Here is a 20,245-nt window from a genome sequence, read left to right on the forward strand (position 1 = left end):
ACACCAGCACTGCCAGGCCTCTGCACACACACTAGCACTGCCTGGCCTAGCCTCCACACACACCAGCACTGCCAGGCCTCTCCACACACTAGCACTGCCTGGCCTAGCCTCCACACACACCAGCACTGCCAGGCCTATCCACACACACTAGCACTGCCTGGCCTAGCCTCCACACACACCAGCACTGCCAGGCCTCTCCACACACACTAGCACTGCCTGGCCTAGCCTCCACACACACCAGCACTGCCAGGCCTCTCCACACACACTAGCACTGCCTGGCCTAGCCTCCACACACACCAGCACTGCGAGGCCTCTCCACACACACTAGCACTGCCAGGCCTCACCTCCACATACACACTAGCACTGCCAGGCCTCGCCTCCACATAAACCAGCACTGCCAGGCCTCTCCACACACACTAGCACTGCCCGGCCTCGCCTCCAAATACACCAGCACTGCCAGGCCTCTCCACACACACTAGCACTGCCTGGCCTAGCCTCCACATACACTAGCACTGCCCGGCCTCGTCTCTCCATAAACTAGCACTGCCCTGCCTCGCCTCCACATACACAGCACTATAGCCAGCACTAGAATCTAATAATATAATAAAATATAAGTGTTTACTTACGATAATATTTGCATGAAGCGTTTGTCCTGACTGCACTGACGACAAAATGGCCGCTCTGTTGATACTGGCCGGATGATGCTGTGACGTCACAGGTGAGGGCAGCAATGCGCATTTCGTCCCTCGACCCTTAATCATTCCCTCGTATATATAATTGGCGAGACAATTTACTTATCATTCACTTATCTTAGTTAGCAAATAGGGGATATTTGGCTAAGATTTCTGGTAGCAGATCGTTTTGAATGAAATATTTAAACATCTCTGGAACATTTATTATAAAATTGTCACTGAATTCAGTTCAATTCAATTCAATTGAAGTCTTTTGGCACTCCATCACATAGTGACAGACGGTGTGCTTGTTGAGCCAGTTTACATTTGGTTAGGTCTACATCAGCAGATAATTAGAAATCCCAGAGAGAGTTGAAACACAGTTTAAGCCGAACAGTAGTAATATCTAGAAGTCTGCTGATTTTATTGGATGATCCATAGATGTGTGGCTCCTCTTGCATGATAGTATGATGATAGATGGAATTACTGGTGTCAATTTCACTTTGATCTACAAGATCTAGTTGAAGTTCTCGGTGTACTGCTGCTCTCAGATTACTCATTGACAATCCAAGGCTACACTCATACGTCTCCTTTAAGGCAGATTCTTTGGCTAACTTATCAGCTCTATCATGCATTCGGAGGCCAACATGAGATGGAGACCACATGAAATGGACTCTGTTACCTTCCTTAATAATTTTGTTGTATTTGTGTCTAGCTTCGGACACGAGCATGTTACAGTTATGTCTTAAAGAGTTGAGAACATTTAAGGATGATAAGGAGTCACTTACAATTAATGTATCAAGTTTGGAGACTTGTACACATTTCAGTGCAAGGAGCAAGCAAATAGTTCAGTCTGAAAGGTAGAGGCCCAGTTGTTTATACGGACTCCCCACTCAAAGTATAGGCCATCGCCCATTGTCAGAACAACTGCACTTCCAGTTGCACCCGTGGTGCGGTGTAGGGAACCATCAGTGTATATGATTTGAGAGAGAGAATGCTCTGTGGACAGAGCATCAATATGGCTTAAGGCATTGAGCTTTGCCTCAAGACGAAGTTTGGGCTGATCTCTAATTTGCTTCTTGGGTGGAAAGGGAGGGATTAAAACTGGAAAGGGTGTAACCTCCCACGGTGCAGGAAAGTGCCGTTGTTGTTTCTCTTGGTACAAATCATGAACCTGATACATTCTGAGTTGAGTTCCAGTTTTTGTTATCCATTTGGAACAATGCTTCAAGGAAAAGGTATTTGAATCTGTTTACATAGTCAAGCTGGGAGCCATCAGACAGTTGCATCTTGCGAACAGCTCCTCCCTGCCTGGGTGGGCGCCGATTTAGTATCTTTGTTTTCTCTGCTGAGATAAATAAACCTAGGTCCTGACATGAGTCTAATACAGAGTTAAGAGTGTTCTGCGTGTTAGCATACCCAGTGGTGTGTATCATTATATCATCAGATTATATCATATCTTTTATTTTAAACAATGCTGTTTTGTTGACCAAATTGTATTTTTACTCTTTTTCTGCCATGTTTCCACCCCCCCCCCCCCCCGTTTTTTCCCTTTTTTCTTATTTTTTCTCAACACAATTTATACTTTAATTATGCGGATCAAGACATCACCTGATCAAACATCGTTTGACCACCATCAAACACACACATTTCGTGTGTGTTTGACGCTCACTGATATGTTCCAGCGTTGTTTTATATATGGTGCTATTCTATCTTACGCTTTGTTGCTCTTTTTTACCTACGGGCTCATAGAACATTCTATTGCGAAAACATTGGCACAAAAATGAATGACGTACATACAATAATAATGTCAGCACAGTGAAATAATTATAAACTTTCAAAGCGCTGTATCGCCCATGTGTCCTCATGTCACCAATACTGGGTAACAGTTCCGCCACTTCCCACACTCTTGCGGGTGGGCCGCGACCATTATTCTATGTTTATATTCATATCACCGTGTTGGGAATTTCATTGCGAGTCTATTGATACCAAAATTAACGCTGTAGGACAAGTGTGAAAGTGATAACAATCCCAAGAGTAAAAACATTTTGTTGCTGTTGGGGGCTCACGGCGAGTCATCTACGTAGTTATTTATTTGGTGCTGGTATCCATATACATTTCGTGACTTTTTTACTAATGTTCTTCTACAAAATTTTATTGCGAACACGTTGATATCAAAATGAAATACGTAGCTCGAGAACTAAGGTCAGGAAAGTAAAAAGAGTATACACATTTTTGTTTTGACGCTTAAGGTTATTGTGAGTACTCATCGCACTTTGTACTTTTGGTTTTAAATTCTTAATGTTGATGCTGGGCTTAAGCTTAATGTTAAGCTTAAGCTTGAGCTTAATGTTGGGCTCCTAATGCATGATAGAGCTGATAAGTTAGCCAAAGAATCTGCCTTTAAAGGAGCCGTTGAGTGTAACCTTGGATTGTCAATGAGCAATCTGAGAGCAGCAGTACACCGAGAACTTCAACAAGATCTTGTAGATCTGAGGCAAAGTGAAATTTACACCAGTAATTCCCTCTATCATCATACTATCATGCAAGAGGAGCCACACATCTATGGATCATCCAATAAAATCAGCAGACTTCTAGATGTTACTACTGCTCGGCTTAGACTTGGTTACAAGTATCTCTGGGAATTCTCATTATCTGCTGATATATGTCATGTTCACAGAAAATGGTACCATCCGTTTTCTATGTGCGGCGGCTGAGACGCCAGGGAGAAGGTAAACAATAGAGCGTACAGGACGCCCGCCAAGCTTGGTAGCTACTAGTCATGTAATCATATTAAGTATTAAAGTCAGTAACCAAGTCATGACTTTACATCAACCCTACAACCAAGACTTCCTCAGTAACACACAAACACCACATTGGCGACGAGGATGAACTGTGAACGCAGGTATTTGTTCAGTTTCAAACACAAGGGAGAAGCATGCTGCCTGGAGGAGGAAGAGAAGCTGTGAGCGCCATACCCGATGCTGTATGCTAACCGATGCTGTGCGCTAACCAATGCTGTGTGCTAAACGATGCTGTGTGCTAACTGATGCTGTGTGCTACCCAAGCTGTGCTGAAGAAACTGTACTGAGGAATCTGCCGTTGTGTACGAAACGACGCTTTGATGTGTACAAAACCTGATGTTTTGGTTACGAAACGACGCTTCGTGCTACAAAATTCATCACACAGAGCTGACTGCTGTACCAACTGCTGCACCAACTGCTGTACCAACTGCTTCTGTACCAACTGCTGTGCTGCTGCTGTGAGTAGGAACAACACATGTACACAAGGGCTAGGTAAGAAGTCAGTTGCTGCTATATTGTGCACTGTTGTGAACTTTTGCATTAAAATGCTTGTGTGCTTTGCAAAATTAAAGTAATTACAGTGAATTCTTGACTAACATATACAGTGCAGTAAGTGTTTAATATTCTGAGGAACATTTAAGTGATAAGTTACATTTATTCAGTAAAAATGGCAAATATACCTCAGTTTCCTGCATTTGATCCTGACTGTGACCAGACAAACCTGTCACAGAGGTGGGTCAAATGGCTTAAAAAGTTTGAAAATTTGTTGATAGTTTCTGACATCAAAAGTGCTGAAAGAAAGCGTGCCTTTCTACTTCATTATGCAGGTGATAGAGTTTGTGACATCTTTGACACACTGAAAGACACTGGTGGTGCCAAAGATTATGACACTGCCAAAGCCAAACTAACAGAGCATTTCAAACCAAGGCAAAATACTGCTATGGAAATTATGCATTTCAGGAGAGCAAAACAACTCTCTAATGAAACTGTGGATCAATACCACACACGTCTGCAGGGTTTAGCAGCCCATTGTGAGTTTGCTGACGTTGACAAAGAAATCAAACAGCAAATAATTGAAACATGCACATCTACACGTCTCCGTCGAAGAGCTCTAGAACTTGTTGATGATGAAAGTTCTCTTACCAAGATACTGGATATTGCTCGTCGAATGGAAGATGCTGCACGTGATGCTCATGTCATGGAGTGCAGTGCCAACAACGGTTCTGCCACTGTTACTAACAGTGATGAGGTATGTAAGGTTCAGGGAAGATATCGTAATCAAAGAAGATATCATGCCAAACCTAACAGTAAATTTAGCCGAGAACCACGTCACAACTGGGATCAAGGAACAAGACTCAAGCAGTCACAACGACCCACATCAGAGGGTGTCAACAATAAATGTTACAATTGTGGAGGAGACTACCCACACCAAGATAATGTTTGTCCTGCTCAAGGTAAGAAGTGCTATGAGTGTAGAAAACTAGGTCATTTTGGTGCTATGTGTCGTTCCGCACTAAAGAAACCACAGTCAATGAATAAAAGCACTGTACGAGGATCAGGTCATAGGGGTCGAGGTGGTAAACACAATATTGCACCTCATATCCAGAATGTTAATAATGTACAAGACAACATTTCATTACAACCAGTCTCAGATGACAGTGAATGTGATTATACTTATGGAGTACAAGCAATCACAGAATGGAATGATCTTCCAAACAACCCAGAGACATGTGTATACATTGCTGGTATTTGTCTCAAGGTTCTCATTGACACTGGATCAAACATTGACACCATTGCTGAGTGCCACTATGAGAAATTTAAAAAACAGTTCCCAAAGCTTGAGAACTATAATGGCAAAGCCACTGCCTATGCTTCAAAGGTAGCCTTGCCAGTGATTGGAACTTTCACTGCAGAGATTAAGTCAAAGAATGCAATGCTCATTACTACATTCCATGTTGTTAGGAATGCAAAGGAGTCTTTACTCAGTTACAAGACTTCAACCAAATTGGGGCTACTTCAGCTTTCTAATGCTGTAGCAGTGGAATCTGCAAACAATGTTGATGGTATTGTTGCTGAATTTTCTGATCGATTTAAATCCATAGGTTGTTATACTGATAGCAAAGTACATCTGCATATCAACCCAGATGTAATTCCAGTTGCCCAACCACATCGCCGACAACCATTCCATACTCGCAAGAAAGTCGATGCCGAACTGGATAGGCTGATGGAACTAGATATCATTGAACCAGTAACAGGCCCAACACCATGGGTAAGCCCAATTGTCACTCCATCAAAGCCGAAGAATCCAGATGAGATACGCATTTGTGTGGACATGCGTGTTCCCAACAAGGCAATAATGCGTGAACGCCATCCTACACCCACTGTAGATGATATGATCTACCGCTTGAATGGTGCAACTGTATTCAGCAAGTTAGATTTAAACAAGGGCTATCATCAGCTTGAACTTGATGATGAGAGTCGCTTCATCACAACGTTTACGACACATCGAGGTCTGTATAGGTACAAGCGCCTGAGTTTTGGTATCAACAGTGCTGCCGAGGTATTCCAGCACATCATCAGCCAGGTATTGCAAGACATACCTAATGCTGACAACATGTCTGATGACATCATTGTTTATGGCCGTACCCAAGCTGAACACGACAAAGCTCTTCGTGCAACATTGCAACGCTTACGAGAAAAGAATTTGACGCTAAGCCGAGCAAAGTGTGAGTTCAATCAACATAAAATTGAATTCTTTGGACATGTACTTAGTGACAAAGGTCTGTCTCCAGATCCTAAGAAAGTTGCAGATATCAAGAATGCTGCACCTCCTTCAACGTCCACTGAAGTACATAGTTTTCTGGGAATGGCAAACTACTGTTCTCGCTTCATTCCAGATTTTGCTACCATTACGAAGCCTCTACGTGAGCTCCTGAAGAAAAATGCATCATGGTACTGGAGCGATATCGAGCAAAATGCATTTGATGCTGTGAAAGATGCACTAGTAGAGAATGCGACTGCTGCGTATTTTGATCCATCAATGGACACTGAGTTAACAGTGGATGCTAGTCCTGTTGGTTTAGGTGCTGTTTTAGCCCAACACAAACCTGGTCAACCAGATTCCAGAGTAGTAATTGCCTACGCCAGCCGTTCTCTCACAGATGTTGAGCAACGATACAGTCAGACAGAGAAGGAAGCTCTTGCTCTTGTATGGGGCTGTGAACACTTCAATGTGTATCTGCTTGGTGCGCCCTTCACCACGATAGTCACTGACCACAAACCGTTGGAGACCATCTTCAATAATCCAAAGTCCAAACCACCAGCTCGCATTGAGAGATGGGCTCTTCGTCTGCAACCATACAACTTTACGGTGAAATACAAGCCGGGTGCAGGCAATCCCGCTGATTACATCAGTCGACATCCTGCCAACAGTTTCATCATCACCAAGCATCAGCAAGTTGCCGAGGAATATGTACACTCTGTAACCTGTGATGCAGTCCCTAAGGCTCTTACTCTTGATGAAATCCGTACTGCAACCCTAGAGGACCCAACTCTGCAAGCAACAGTGGATGCATTGACTAAGAAAAAGTTTCCACGCATCCCACCCTCAGGAGTTGACCAAGATGCATTCAAAGCACTTGAACGCATCCAGACAGAATTAAGTGTTACGCAACAACGCGACACCGTGCTGCGAGGTACTCGTATCGTCATTCCAGCTGTTCTCCAGCAACGTGCTCTGAAGCTTGCACATCAAGGACACCAAGGTCTTGTTAGGACGAAACAGCTGCTACGAGAAAAGGTGTGGTTTCCTGGCATTGATCGTCAAGCAAAGGATATGCATGATGCCTGTGTCCCTTGCCAAGCTGCAGTGGATACTTCAAGACCAACACCTCTACAACCTTCGCCACTACCTGCTGCACCATGGACGGAAGTATCGATGGATTTCTGCGGACCGCTACCAACTGGAGAGTACTTGATGGTAGTCATTGATGATCACTCACGTTATCCAGAAGTAGAAATCATCACTTCCACATCTGCAAAGGCTGTCATCCCGAAACTCGACAAAATCTTTTCAAACTTTGGCATTCCTGAAGTTGTCAAGACAGACAATGGACCGCCATTCAATGGACAAGACTTCGTCAACTTCTCTGAGCATATTGGATTCAAACACCGCCGTGTGATGCCACTACATCCTCAAGCAAATGGAGAAGCTGAGAGATTCATGCAACCTCTCATGAAAGCAGTACGCTGTGCTCATGCCGAAGGACGATCCTGGAAACAAGCTATGTATGCTTTTCTCAGGAACTACCGTGCAACACCACATGGAACACTGGGCAAGTCACCTGGTGAACTTTTATTTGGACGTCCTATGAGAATCGCACTACCCGTCATGCCAGCCGAGGTAACGGATAAACGTCTCGCTGAGAAGGATGCACTAGCCAAGGGCAAAATGAAAATTGCTCATGATCAACGTGCAAAGGAACAATTCATAAAGGTTGGAGATACTGTTCTCGTTAAAAAGAAAAAAGAGGGAAAGCTAGATATGCCGTATGATACAAAACCATATAAAGTGATTAGTGTAAAAGGAACCATGGTAACAGCGAGTAATAGAGATCATAGTATAACACGTAATATGGCCTATTTCAAAGTGATTCCAACTAGTGTAGAAAATGATGAAGTGCAAAGTCGTGCAAAAGAAAAAGAAAAAAATAGTTATAACCCGACAAACAATTCATCAAGGGATGTCATTGCATTTAAGGACTCTCGTCCTAAACGTCATGTTAAACGCCCTACACGATTTGATGATTAATTGTGTTCCTATGTAATGCAAAATATTTACTTGTCATGCTGAACTAAATTTAATATTGTTTGAATAATGCAGAAATCTCATTCAATATTTTGTAACTTTGTATTACAGTTTCTTTCATGTTTGTTTAACATTGCATATGTATTTTTAACATTGAAATCCTTTGTGGAAAAGATTAAGTTGTTTAAATTCTTTGTGTGCTTAATTAATGTTAAATGTATGCAGTATCTCTTGATATGTTAATAACTTACTTTGTGTCAATAACTTTGCTTTGTGCTACACGCATGGTAGACATCCTGTATTCATTCTTTTTAAAGAAAAGGAGGGATGTCATGTTCACAGAAAATGGTACCATCCGTTTTCTATGTGCGGCGGCTGAGACGCCAGGGAGAAGGTAAACAATAGAGCGTACAGGACGCCCGCCAAGCTTGGTAGCTACTAGTCATGTAATCATATTAAGTATTAAAGTCAGTAACCAAGTCATGACTTTACATCAACCCTACAACCAAGACTTCCTCAGTAACACACAAACACCACAATATAGACCTGACCAAATGTAAACTGTGTCAACAAAATTATTCGCACACCCTCCGTCACTATGTGATGGAGTGCGAAAAGATACATGAATTTAGAGACAATTCTATAACCAATGTTCCAGCGATGTGTCAATATTTCATTCAAAATGATCTGCTACCAGAAATTTTAGCCAAATATCCCCAGTTTGCTAACTGTAGATAACAACTAAGTGATTGTAACCTATCCACCGCTGCCCACTGGATGGGGGGCGGTGTGCAGGACAAACATATAAATTTTGATACTAGCTCTCCACATATGTCAGTTGCTTAATTTAGAACCTGTACTTGAGATCGATCTCGAACCCATTGTTGATGTGATGACTTATATTGAATTTTGTAACTAGCTCATCAAGATTGTAACTTGCTTAGCTAAATGAATTGTGGGGTTCAGTCCCTGAGCCCATTATGTACCTCTGTAACCTTTTCCACTACCGCCCACAAGATGGGTATGGGGTGCATAATAAATGAACTAAACTAACTAACTCATATTGAACTGTTCCATCTCATGTTGGAATAGTGCTCAACGAGGTGGCGGATGACTTGGCCAAACGTGCCACATCAAAACCACAAGTTGACATTGAATGTGAATTCACAATGAGACAAATAAGAAGCAAAATCAGAAATATTCAGGCACAGGCGGGAGTGGAGAGGAGAGAGATAATGTATTAGAGTAGTCAAACCATGCAACACTACATGTATGTGAGTCAAAACACCCATTTCACTTATGGTAAAAGGAGAAATGCTTGGAGTGACTCTGTGTACATGCGGCTCAGGCTTGGGTACAAATATTACTGGGAATATGGGATAGATGTTCATGATAATGACACGAAGTGTAAACTATGTGGTATGTTAAGGTCTCACACCCTGGCCCATTATGTTCTTGATTGTCCGTTGATTAATGTATATAGAAACACTGAGATAAGGACTGTTCCTGAACAAATAGCCTGGATGTGTCACAACGGAAAAGTTGATGATATTCTTGTGAAATATAAGAATTTTGCACCAAGACTGTAATATTTTGTTGAATTATCTGCAGGTGTCTTGCAAATTGTCTATACAGTATACCTAGGTCATAAAAGTATTTGTGTATACGTCTGATAACATACTACTTGTGAAGGAGGAAATGTATATGTTTATCTCTCAGAATGTTTGGTAATATGTTTATTTGTGATGTGTGTCTATGTATGCATTAATACGTTGTACTGAATGGGGTGAGAATAGCTTGAGCTACCTCATCCCTTTGTTTTTCATGCCCGAAACACTTTGCGTAATAGTGGCTTTAGGCATTGTATGTACTAGCCCTATCTATAAACTCATTACTCTTTGTAAAATCTCTTGTATGTATGTACCTTACCTAAATAAACATTTGATTTGATTTGAGTATTATAAACAACAGGTCCCAGGACAGAGCTTTGAGGTACTCAACCTACAACATTTTCCAACTCTGACTTAACCCCATTTATACTAACTGTGTTGAGCGTTGACCATTTATACATCAACTCTGTTGATGTGAGCACTTAATTGGCGATCAGTGGTGGAGCTTAATTCTTAAAAAGCAATATATACTTTCGATCGTGATTTAGTTTAGTCTGCCGTTTAAAGAAAAAAAGAGCATATCAATGGTATATCACAGAAAACGAATTTATCATAAACTCATGTATTTGTCTTATCATATTGAACTGCATTCATATTTTTAATATATAACAATATGAATATCCAAATTTCTGTAAATCCCCTACCATGTTGGAATCTGTGAAAATGAATGAGCAAATGTGCTGGCTGAAGGCGCTGAAGGAAACCACATTGGTTTCATTTTGGATACAAATGTCCATGGAGATTCAAAATGGAAACTAATTATATAGTTGAACCTGCAGAGAGGAGTTTAAGAATCTGTGTTGAGAGTGATGGACACAGCCTTCACAATTATACTTCAGAGAATGTAAACATCTAAGAGTCATTAGAAATATGTGTAGAATAATAAACCCTACATTGTTTGAGTTAGGGAAAACACCATTTGTCATATAGATACTAGCTGTTCCTAAAGATTCACCCATTTTGCACCAGCAAGATAACATATAAGATTTTAAGGGTTGACGAATGTTAATCTTCTTGTTTGATAAACTGTGCACTTGAGACATAGTTAATAGGAACATGCCAATATATAAGACAACAAAAAGTTTTCAGATTCTTTCACACCATTTTCCAGCAACTTTTATAATTTATATAAATTATTTTAGGGAATAATACATAAATTATAAATATAAACATGATATAGTGTTTAGTGGAATGCATAAGGAGTCAAATTGTGTTAAAAAGAGCAATTTTTAGAAAATTTGGTAAACTACTTTTTTTCTGATCATATTATAAGTAAATGGATTTTAAAGATTTCACACAGCCAATATATATCATTCACAATTTATTAATGAATTTTACAAAAAACACCATAAATTTTATATTTAAACATGTAAAAACTATTTGTTTTACATTTGAAACAAAATAGTTGTAGAAAAACAATTTAAAATAAAACTTTTGTGTTTGGATTATTTGATTAAAAGTTTCTCAAAGGCTCTCCTGCACCATTCTCAATGCAAATCATTCCCACACCTATGGGAAGAGATAGGCGAACGTGTTTGTGTTTGCTGGGTACTGCCACCTTACACTACCGCCACTCTACACTACCGCCACCATACACTACTGCCACCATACACTACTGCCACTCTCCACTACCACCACCCTACACTACCGCCACCCTTCACTACTGTCACCCTCCACTACCGCCACCCATCACTACCGCCACTCTACACTACTTCCACCCTCCACTACTGCCACCCTCCACTACCGCCACCCTTCACTACCGCCACCATTCACTACCACCACTCTACACTACCGCCACCCTCCACTACCACCACCCTCCACTACCGCCACCCTACACTACCGCCACCCTTCACTAATGCCACCCTTCACTACTGCCACCCTACACTACTGCCACCCTGCACTACTGCCACCCTTCACTACTGCCACCTGTCACTACAGCCACCCTCCATTACCGCCACCCTACATTAACGCCACCCTACACTACTACCACTTTTCACTACTGCCACCGTACACTAACGCCACCCTAAACTGCTGCCACCCTTCACAACCGCCACCATACACTACCACCACCATACACTACTGCCACCATACACTACTACCACTCTCCACTACCACCGCCCTACACTACCGCCACCCTTCACTACTGCCACCCTACACTACTGCCACCCTGCACTACTGCCACCCTACACTACCGCCACCCTACACTACCGCCACCATACACTACTGCCACCATGCACTACTGCCACTCTCCACTACCACCACCCTACACTACCGCCACCCTTCACTACTGCCACCCTCCACTACCGCCACCCTTCACTACCGCCACTCTACACTACTTCCACCCTCCACTACTGCCACCCTCCACTACCACCACCCTTCACTACCGCCACCCTACGCTACCGCCACCATTCACTACCACCACTTTACACTACCGCCACCGTCCACTACCACCATCCTCCACTACCGCCACCCTACGGTACCGCAACCCTTCACTAATGCCACCCTTCACTACTGCAACCCTTAACTACTGCCACCCTCCCCTACTGCCACACTTCACTACCACCACCCTTCACTACTGCCACCCTTCACTACCACCACCCTTCACTACTGCCACCCTCCACTACCGCCACCCTCCACTACCACCACCCTTCACTACCGCCACCTGTCACTACAGCCACCCTCCATTACCGCCATCCTACATTAACGCCACCCTACACTACCACCACTCTTCACTACTGCCACCCTACACTAACGCCACCCTACACTACTACCAACTTTCACAACCGCCACCCTACACTACCGCCACCCTACACTAACACCACCCTACACTACTGCCACCCTTCACAACCGCCACCCTACACTACCACCACTCTTCACTACTACCACCCTACAATACCGCCACCCTACACTACTGCCACCCTTCACAACTGCCACCCTACACTACCGCCACCATACACTACTGCCACCATACACTACTACCACTCTCCACTACCACCACCCTTCACTACCGCCACCCTTCACTACTGCCAACCTCCCCTACCGCCACCCTACACTACCGCAACCCTTCACTACTGCCACCCTACACTACTGCCACCCTTTACAACCGCCACCCTACACTACCGCCTCCCTACACTACTGCCACCCTTCACTACTGCAACCCGTAACTACTGCCACCCTCCCCTACTGTCACGCTTCACTACCACCACCCTTCACTACTGCCACCCTTCACTACCACCACCCTTCACTACTGCCACCCTCCTATACTGCCACCCTCCACTACCACCACCCTTCACTACTGCCATCTGTCACTACCGCCACCCTCCATTACCGCCACCCTACATTAACGCCACCCTACACTACCACCACTCTTCACTACTGCCACCCTACACTAACGCCACCCTACACTACTACCAACTTTCACAACCGCCACCCTACACTACCGCCACCCTACACTAACGCCACCTGTCGGAAAATCCGACACCATGTAATAATCATACAGATAATAACTGTATTACCAACAAGTTACCCATAGAAAACGTAACTTGTAGTGGAATTACCGTCTATAGAAAACGGGATATCATCACCACATACTATTATAATTCACCAGCTATTCTGCTGGGAATTATTCTTAAATACATTAGTCTTTGGACTTTACCATCATAAAAACATCTTATATAAATTAACTTAATTATCAATATTAAAGTAGAGTAAATGTGACCCTTCTATCACTTTCTGAAATCTGGACAAAGTAGGCCAGGCGTCAGTGAGGAAGGAGGGCAGCCATTGTTACTAGACCAGAGGCTCACACGGGAGCAAATTCGGCTCCTGTTAAATTTACTTGGACGTAGTGTTATGGAAACTAAAAGTGTACCATTATCAACACGCTGTCTACAAATTCAAGTTAAGTGTCTATCCGAAACCCATTATCTATCATTAGTGGCCATTAATGTCATTGGGTAGGGTTATCCGGTTAGATCACATGGAAGCCTCAAACTAAAGGTAATTAAGCCAGGTCCTCATGTTCCATGTACTGTTTTCTCTGATATACTTGTCATATATAGGATTCTGGCTTCACAGCTAGCGCACTTTTGACAGGTCAAGACGAGGATGCAAGATTATGTGCACCAGTTACTGGGTGATAGAAGCTACCTCAAAGAGGATAATTTGGTGTCTACACTCTAGTTATACCTGGTGGACTAACCTGCTGTACTATAAGAGAAGGAACCTCATCAATGTATGTAGCTATTACTGTAATTTGATTGGCTGCATATGTGTAATATAAACCCCCCCTAATGTGTAGAGGATCGATTTGTGAGATTATGAGATTATTGCAGAAATACAGTCCACTTAACATTATACAAATTGCTATCGAAGTATATAAATTAACGTAAATATAAATTCATATAAATTAAATAAATATAAATCTCACAGGTCGGTTCCCACATTATTTGGTCATCTTCGAACCGGATGACGGATTATTTGATCCTTTGAACCCACATTTGGTCATCTTAGTACCGGATGAACCAGTTATCCAGTGGATTCATTAAATATACTAGTGCAGTGTTATTTAAACAAAGGCCAGCAGTCAAGACGGCAGCGTAGCCTCGAGGGAGCTCAGGAGCCTCCCTCAGCCCAGTTCAGCTTCGTCAGCGGTTTCATGCACACCCACAGATATTTGGTGGCGTGTTATTTCGTGAAATGACAGCGCTAATATAGAATCCAGCCAAATTAGTGACTGTGTCTTCGCGAGATTGTTCACGGATTTCGTGGTGTTACATTTCGCGAGAGATTATCTACGAATTTTGTGGACTTTATTTCGCGAGGTCACTAATAATATTTAATACTTCTAGATAATATTAGAAGTTTCATAGAGGCTAATTAAGAGGCTATTATCAATAATTGTGTATATTATTTCTCCAAATAGAGAATTATTTAATATATATTGCACTAGTGTTCACAGTATAATATTTACTAATTGCCAACCCACAACAGGGTAGGATAAAACCATTGACTAGTTGAACTATTATCGTTCATCCTAGTCCCATTATTACCATAGTCAGTTGTACTATATTGAACAACCTAACACCATTAATGAATGGTGCAAACCCTATTTTGGGTGTAATTTTTATCAACTCGAATTGAGTTGTATATATAATAATTTACTTATGATCATTACACCTTTGAGTGATTAATTAGTGTCTCTACCATCCTAGGGTGATATAGAAGAGCTAACCTAAAGGTACTTCCAGTGACACTGGTTTATCACTCAAATCATTAGTGTGTATGATTGTATTTATATAATGTGTATTAATTTTAAGTGCTAACCTCTAGTAGAGGTAGGATTATTGCCTAGTGAGTGCAGAATTTACCCTAGGCTACCATTAGTGTTTGTTCAGTATTATGAGCAGCCCAAGTACAAGCCCCACAAGGCTTCACCAACGAGCCAGTATGGATAATGCAGGGAGAATGAAAAGAACCCTTGCAGGTCTTAAAGGCCACTTAACAAGACAGATCAAGAAATGTGAAGATTTGTCACAACAATCTCAAGTTGATTATGCTGACCTGGAAAGCTATTATCAAGCAGCTGCAGGTAAATTTGAGCAAATCAAATGTCAAATAGCAACATATGTGGCTGAACTTGCCAACACCAATTTATCAGAAACAGAAATAGACGACATTATGGTTGATCTTGCGAATTATGAAGATCACACTCAGGCCACGTTACAGCCTTATGTCAAATTAATTGCCCAGAACAAGGCAACAGCAACAACAACAACAGTTGCATCTAATACGAGTCAAGCGGAAGCTCGACTCCCTCCAATTAATTTACCCACTTTCTCAGGGAAAGATGAGGAAGATTGGGACGAATTTTGGAACAAATTCGTTGACCTTGTAGACTCAAAACAATCTTTACCAAAGAGTAGTAAATTCTCTTATTTGCAAGGCCAATTATCAGGTGAGGCTAAAACAGTAGTATCCCATCTGAGATTAACTAATGACGGCTATGATCTGGCAGTAAAACTCCTCAAGGATAATTATGCTGATCCAGAAGTAAGAACATCACATTTAGTTCATGAGCTGTTGCATTTACCCCCACCGGAGGCTTCAGCTGATTCACTCCAAGTCTTCAAGCTGGAGGTAGAATCATTGATCAATGCCCTCAGCCTGACAGCAGATACAAACGGGGCTGAGTGGGTCTTGAAAATAATTGTCCAGGAGAAAATACCTAGGGACATATTGAGACAAATAAGTGCTCATTACAATAAAAGCATCTTATCCATGAATGAAATATCTGAAGGTTTAAAGTCAGTAGTTCATCAATTACGAACACATGACAAATTAAAACCACCAAGTAAACCCTCAGAAACCAATAATAGTAAACCACAGAGTACCAAAGGTACTCCAAATCAATCTAAACAATATAATTCAACACCAAAGTGGAACAGTGGCAGTGTGGGCGTATATGCAGTTGGACCCTCCAAGCCTATAGTTACTGTGTCACCCAAGAACGTGACACCAAAGGGTACTGGAAGCTATGGAACATGTTTGTTCTGCAATGAGAAACATTCAATGTACCACTGCTCTAATTTTCCTGATAGTGACGCCCGTGTTGAGCGACTCAAAGATTTGCAACATTGCACGAGGTGCCTCAGGAAACATAACATCAAGGACTGTGATACCCAATTACACACCTGTAATAGGTGTAACAAAGGTCAACACCATGCAGCATTGTGCAGAGACACCAAAACAACGTCTCCAAACCCCAAGGTGGAAGATAGCATTCCCACCACAGTACAGTACTGCAAGGTGCAACCAACAAAGAGTGTCCAATCGGCAAAGTCTAAAGGTAATACGACTTTGCCTACTGCCCAAATTACCATCCTGAATAAGAGGGCCAAGGTCCATACCCGTGGGTTGTTTGACCAAGGATCCCAGAGAACATATATCACCAAAAAGTTGGCAGATGAATTACAATTAAGGCCTGTAGCCCAGATGTCATTCAACATCTCAGGGTTTGTAACAGATGCAGGACCTCAAGTCTACCAGGTGGTACAACCATCAGTACGCTTAGGCAGGTACGTCTGTCGAGTACAAGCCATTGTGGTGGACAAAATACCAGTAGACCTACAAGTTCAAGGTCTGAGAGCAACAGCCAAATTCCTGAGAAATAGAGGAATAAAATTGGCAGATAATATTAAGTCTGATCACCTCACCGACTTCGGTCTCCTTGTAGGGACAGACTATTGTCATCGATTCATCGGTAGCCCTACTAAATATCAGGGTATAACCATGTTAAACTCTGCAGGAGGTAAATTACTCTCAGGCCCAGTATCAAGCCTGAGGAGACCTATGCCTGCAGATAAACAATACCAGTAGAAACCTAAATTTGTCAGCTGATTATATTTCTCCAGTAGCATTATACTAAGGAGATTACAGCTGACTATAGTAACAGAGGTTGATGTTAGTATCATCATTTAAAGCTGAAGAAGAGTTCATGAGGCCTCAGTGGCAAATCAGTGAACAGTAGCCTAAAACAGCTACAAGTCACTGCGACCAATGTCACTGAACCCACTGCAGTCTCAGAACCATACTTTACTTTAATGATGAGCTATTCAGTCTTCTGAATCAATTAACTAAATTAAACCCCAATAAATCTGATGACTGATTTGATACATTTATTATTTAATCAAGATGTATTCCATGGGCCTCAGTGTTTATATATCAGTGACCAGTTACCTGAACAAACTTCAAGTTATATCTAATGTCACTGATCTCACTGCAGTCCCTGAATCATACTTGACTGTAGTACTTGATCACATCCAGTCTTCTGGGTTAAATAATATGTAATAAGGCTTGAATATTAGCCTTTCAAGAGTTGACAGGGAAATGAAATCACATTAGACTTCTAACCCCTGCAACTCTAGTACGGGACATCCGTCCTGTACGAACAGACACACAAATGTGTGATTACTAACTACTAACATCAAATTAATGTAATAATTCGATGGAGGAGTATCGGTGTTCGTCTGTTCTAAATAGGACTTCGACCCGTGAGCAGCCCCCTGGGGAATTATGTCGGAAAATCCGACACCATGTAATAATCATACAGATAATAACTGTATTACCAACAAGTTACCCATAGAAAACGTAACTTGTAGTGGAATTACCGTCTATAGAAAACGGGATATCATCACCACATACTATTATAATTCACCAGCTATTCTGCTGGGAATTATTCTTAAATACATTAGTCTTTGGACTTTACCATCATAAAAACATCTTATATAAATTAACTTAATTATCAATATTAAAGTAGAGTAAATGTGACCCTTCTATCACTTTCTGAAATCTGGACAAAGTAGGCCAGGCGTCAGTGAGGAAGGAGGGCAGCCATTGTTACTAGACCAGAGGCTCACACGGGAGCAAATTCGGCTCCTGTTAAATTTACTTGGACGTAGTGTTATGGAAACTAAAAGTGTACCATTATCAACACGCTGTCTACAAATTCAAGTTAAGTGTCTATCCGAAACCCATTATCTATCATTAGTGGCCATTAATGTCATTGGGTAGGGTTATCCGGTTAGATCACATGGAAGCCTCAAACTAAAGGTAATTAAGCCAGGTCCTCATGTTCCATGTACTGTTTTCTCTGATATACTTGTCATATATAGGATTCTGGCTTCACAGCTAGCGCACTTTTGACAGGTCAAGACGAGGATGCAAGATTATGTGCACCAGTTACTGGGTGATAGAAGCTACCTCAAAGAGGATAATTTGGTGTCTACACTCTAGTTATACCTGGTGGACTAACCTGCTGTACTATAAGAGAAGGAACCTCATCAATGTATGTAGCTATTACTGTAATTTGATTGGCTGCATATGTGTAATATAAACCCCCCCTAATGTGTAGAGGATCGATTTGTGAGATTATGAGATTATTGCAGAAATACAGTCCACTTAACATTATACAAATTGCTATCGAAGTATATAAATTAACGTAAATATAAATTCATATAAATTAAATAAATATAAATCTCACAGGTCGGTTCCCACACCACCCTACACTACTGCCACCCTTCACAACCGCCACCCTACACTACCGCCACCCTACACTACTGCCACCCTTCACAACCGCCACCCTACACTACCGCCACCCTTCACTACTGTCACCCTCCACTACCACCACCCATCACTACCGCCACTCTACACTACTTCCACCCTCCACTACTGCCACCCTCCACTACCGCCACCCTTCACTACTGCCACCATTCACTACCACCACTCTACACTACCGCCACCCTCCACTACAACCACCCTCCACTACCGCCACCCTACACTACCGCCACCCTTCACTAATGCCTCCCTTCACTAATGCCACCCTACACTACTGCCACCCTGCACTACAGCCACCCTTCACTACTGCCACCTGTCACTACAGCCACCCTCCATTACCGCCACCCTACATTACCGCCACCCTACACTACCACCACTCTTCACTACTGCCACCCTACAATACTGCCACCCGGCACTACTGCCACCCTACACTACCGCCACCCTACACTACCGCCACCATACACTACTGCCACCATGCACTACTGCCACTCTCCACTACCACCACCCTACACTACCGCCACCCTTCACTTCTGCCACCCTCCACTACCGCCACCCTTCACTACCGCCACTCTACACTACTTCCACCCTCCACTACTGCCACCCTCCACTACCGCCACCCTTCACTACCGCCACCCTACGCTACCGCCACCATTCACTACCACCACTTTACACTACCGCCACCCTCCACTACCACCATCCTCCACTACCGCCACCCTACAGTACCGCAACCCTTCACTAATGCCACCCTTCACTACTGCAACCCTTAACTACTGCCACCCTCCCCTACTGCCACACTTCACTACCACCACCCTTCACTACTGCCACCCTTCACTACCACCACCCTTCACTACTGCCACCCTCCACTACCGCCACCCTCAACTACCGCCACCCTTCACTACCGCCACCTGTCACTACAGCCACCCTCCATTACCGCCACCCTACATTAACGCCACCCTACACTACCACCACTCTTCACTACTACCACCCTACAATACCGCCACCCTACACTACTGCCACCCTTCACAACTGCCACCCAACACTATCGCCACCATACACTACTGCCACCATACACTACTACCACTCTCCACTACCACCACCCTTCACTACCGCCACCCTTCACTACTGCCAACCTCCCCTACCGCCACCCTACACTACCGCAACCCTTCACTACTGCCACCC

This window comes from Procambarus clarkii, chromosome 17 (assembly GCF_040958095.1).
Source record: "Procambarus clarkii isolate CNS0578487 chromosome 17, FALCON_Pclarkii_2.0, whole genome shotgun sequence".
NCBI lineage: Eukaryota > Metazoa > Arthropoda > Malacostraca > Decapoda > Cambaridae > Procambarus > Procambarus clarkii.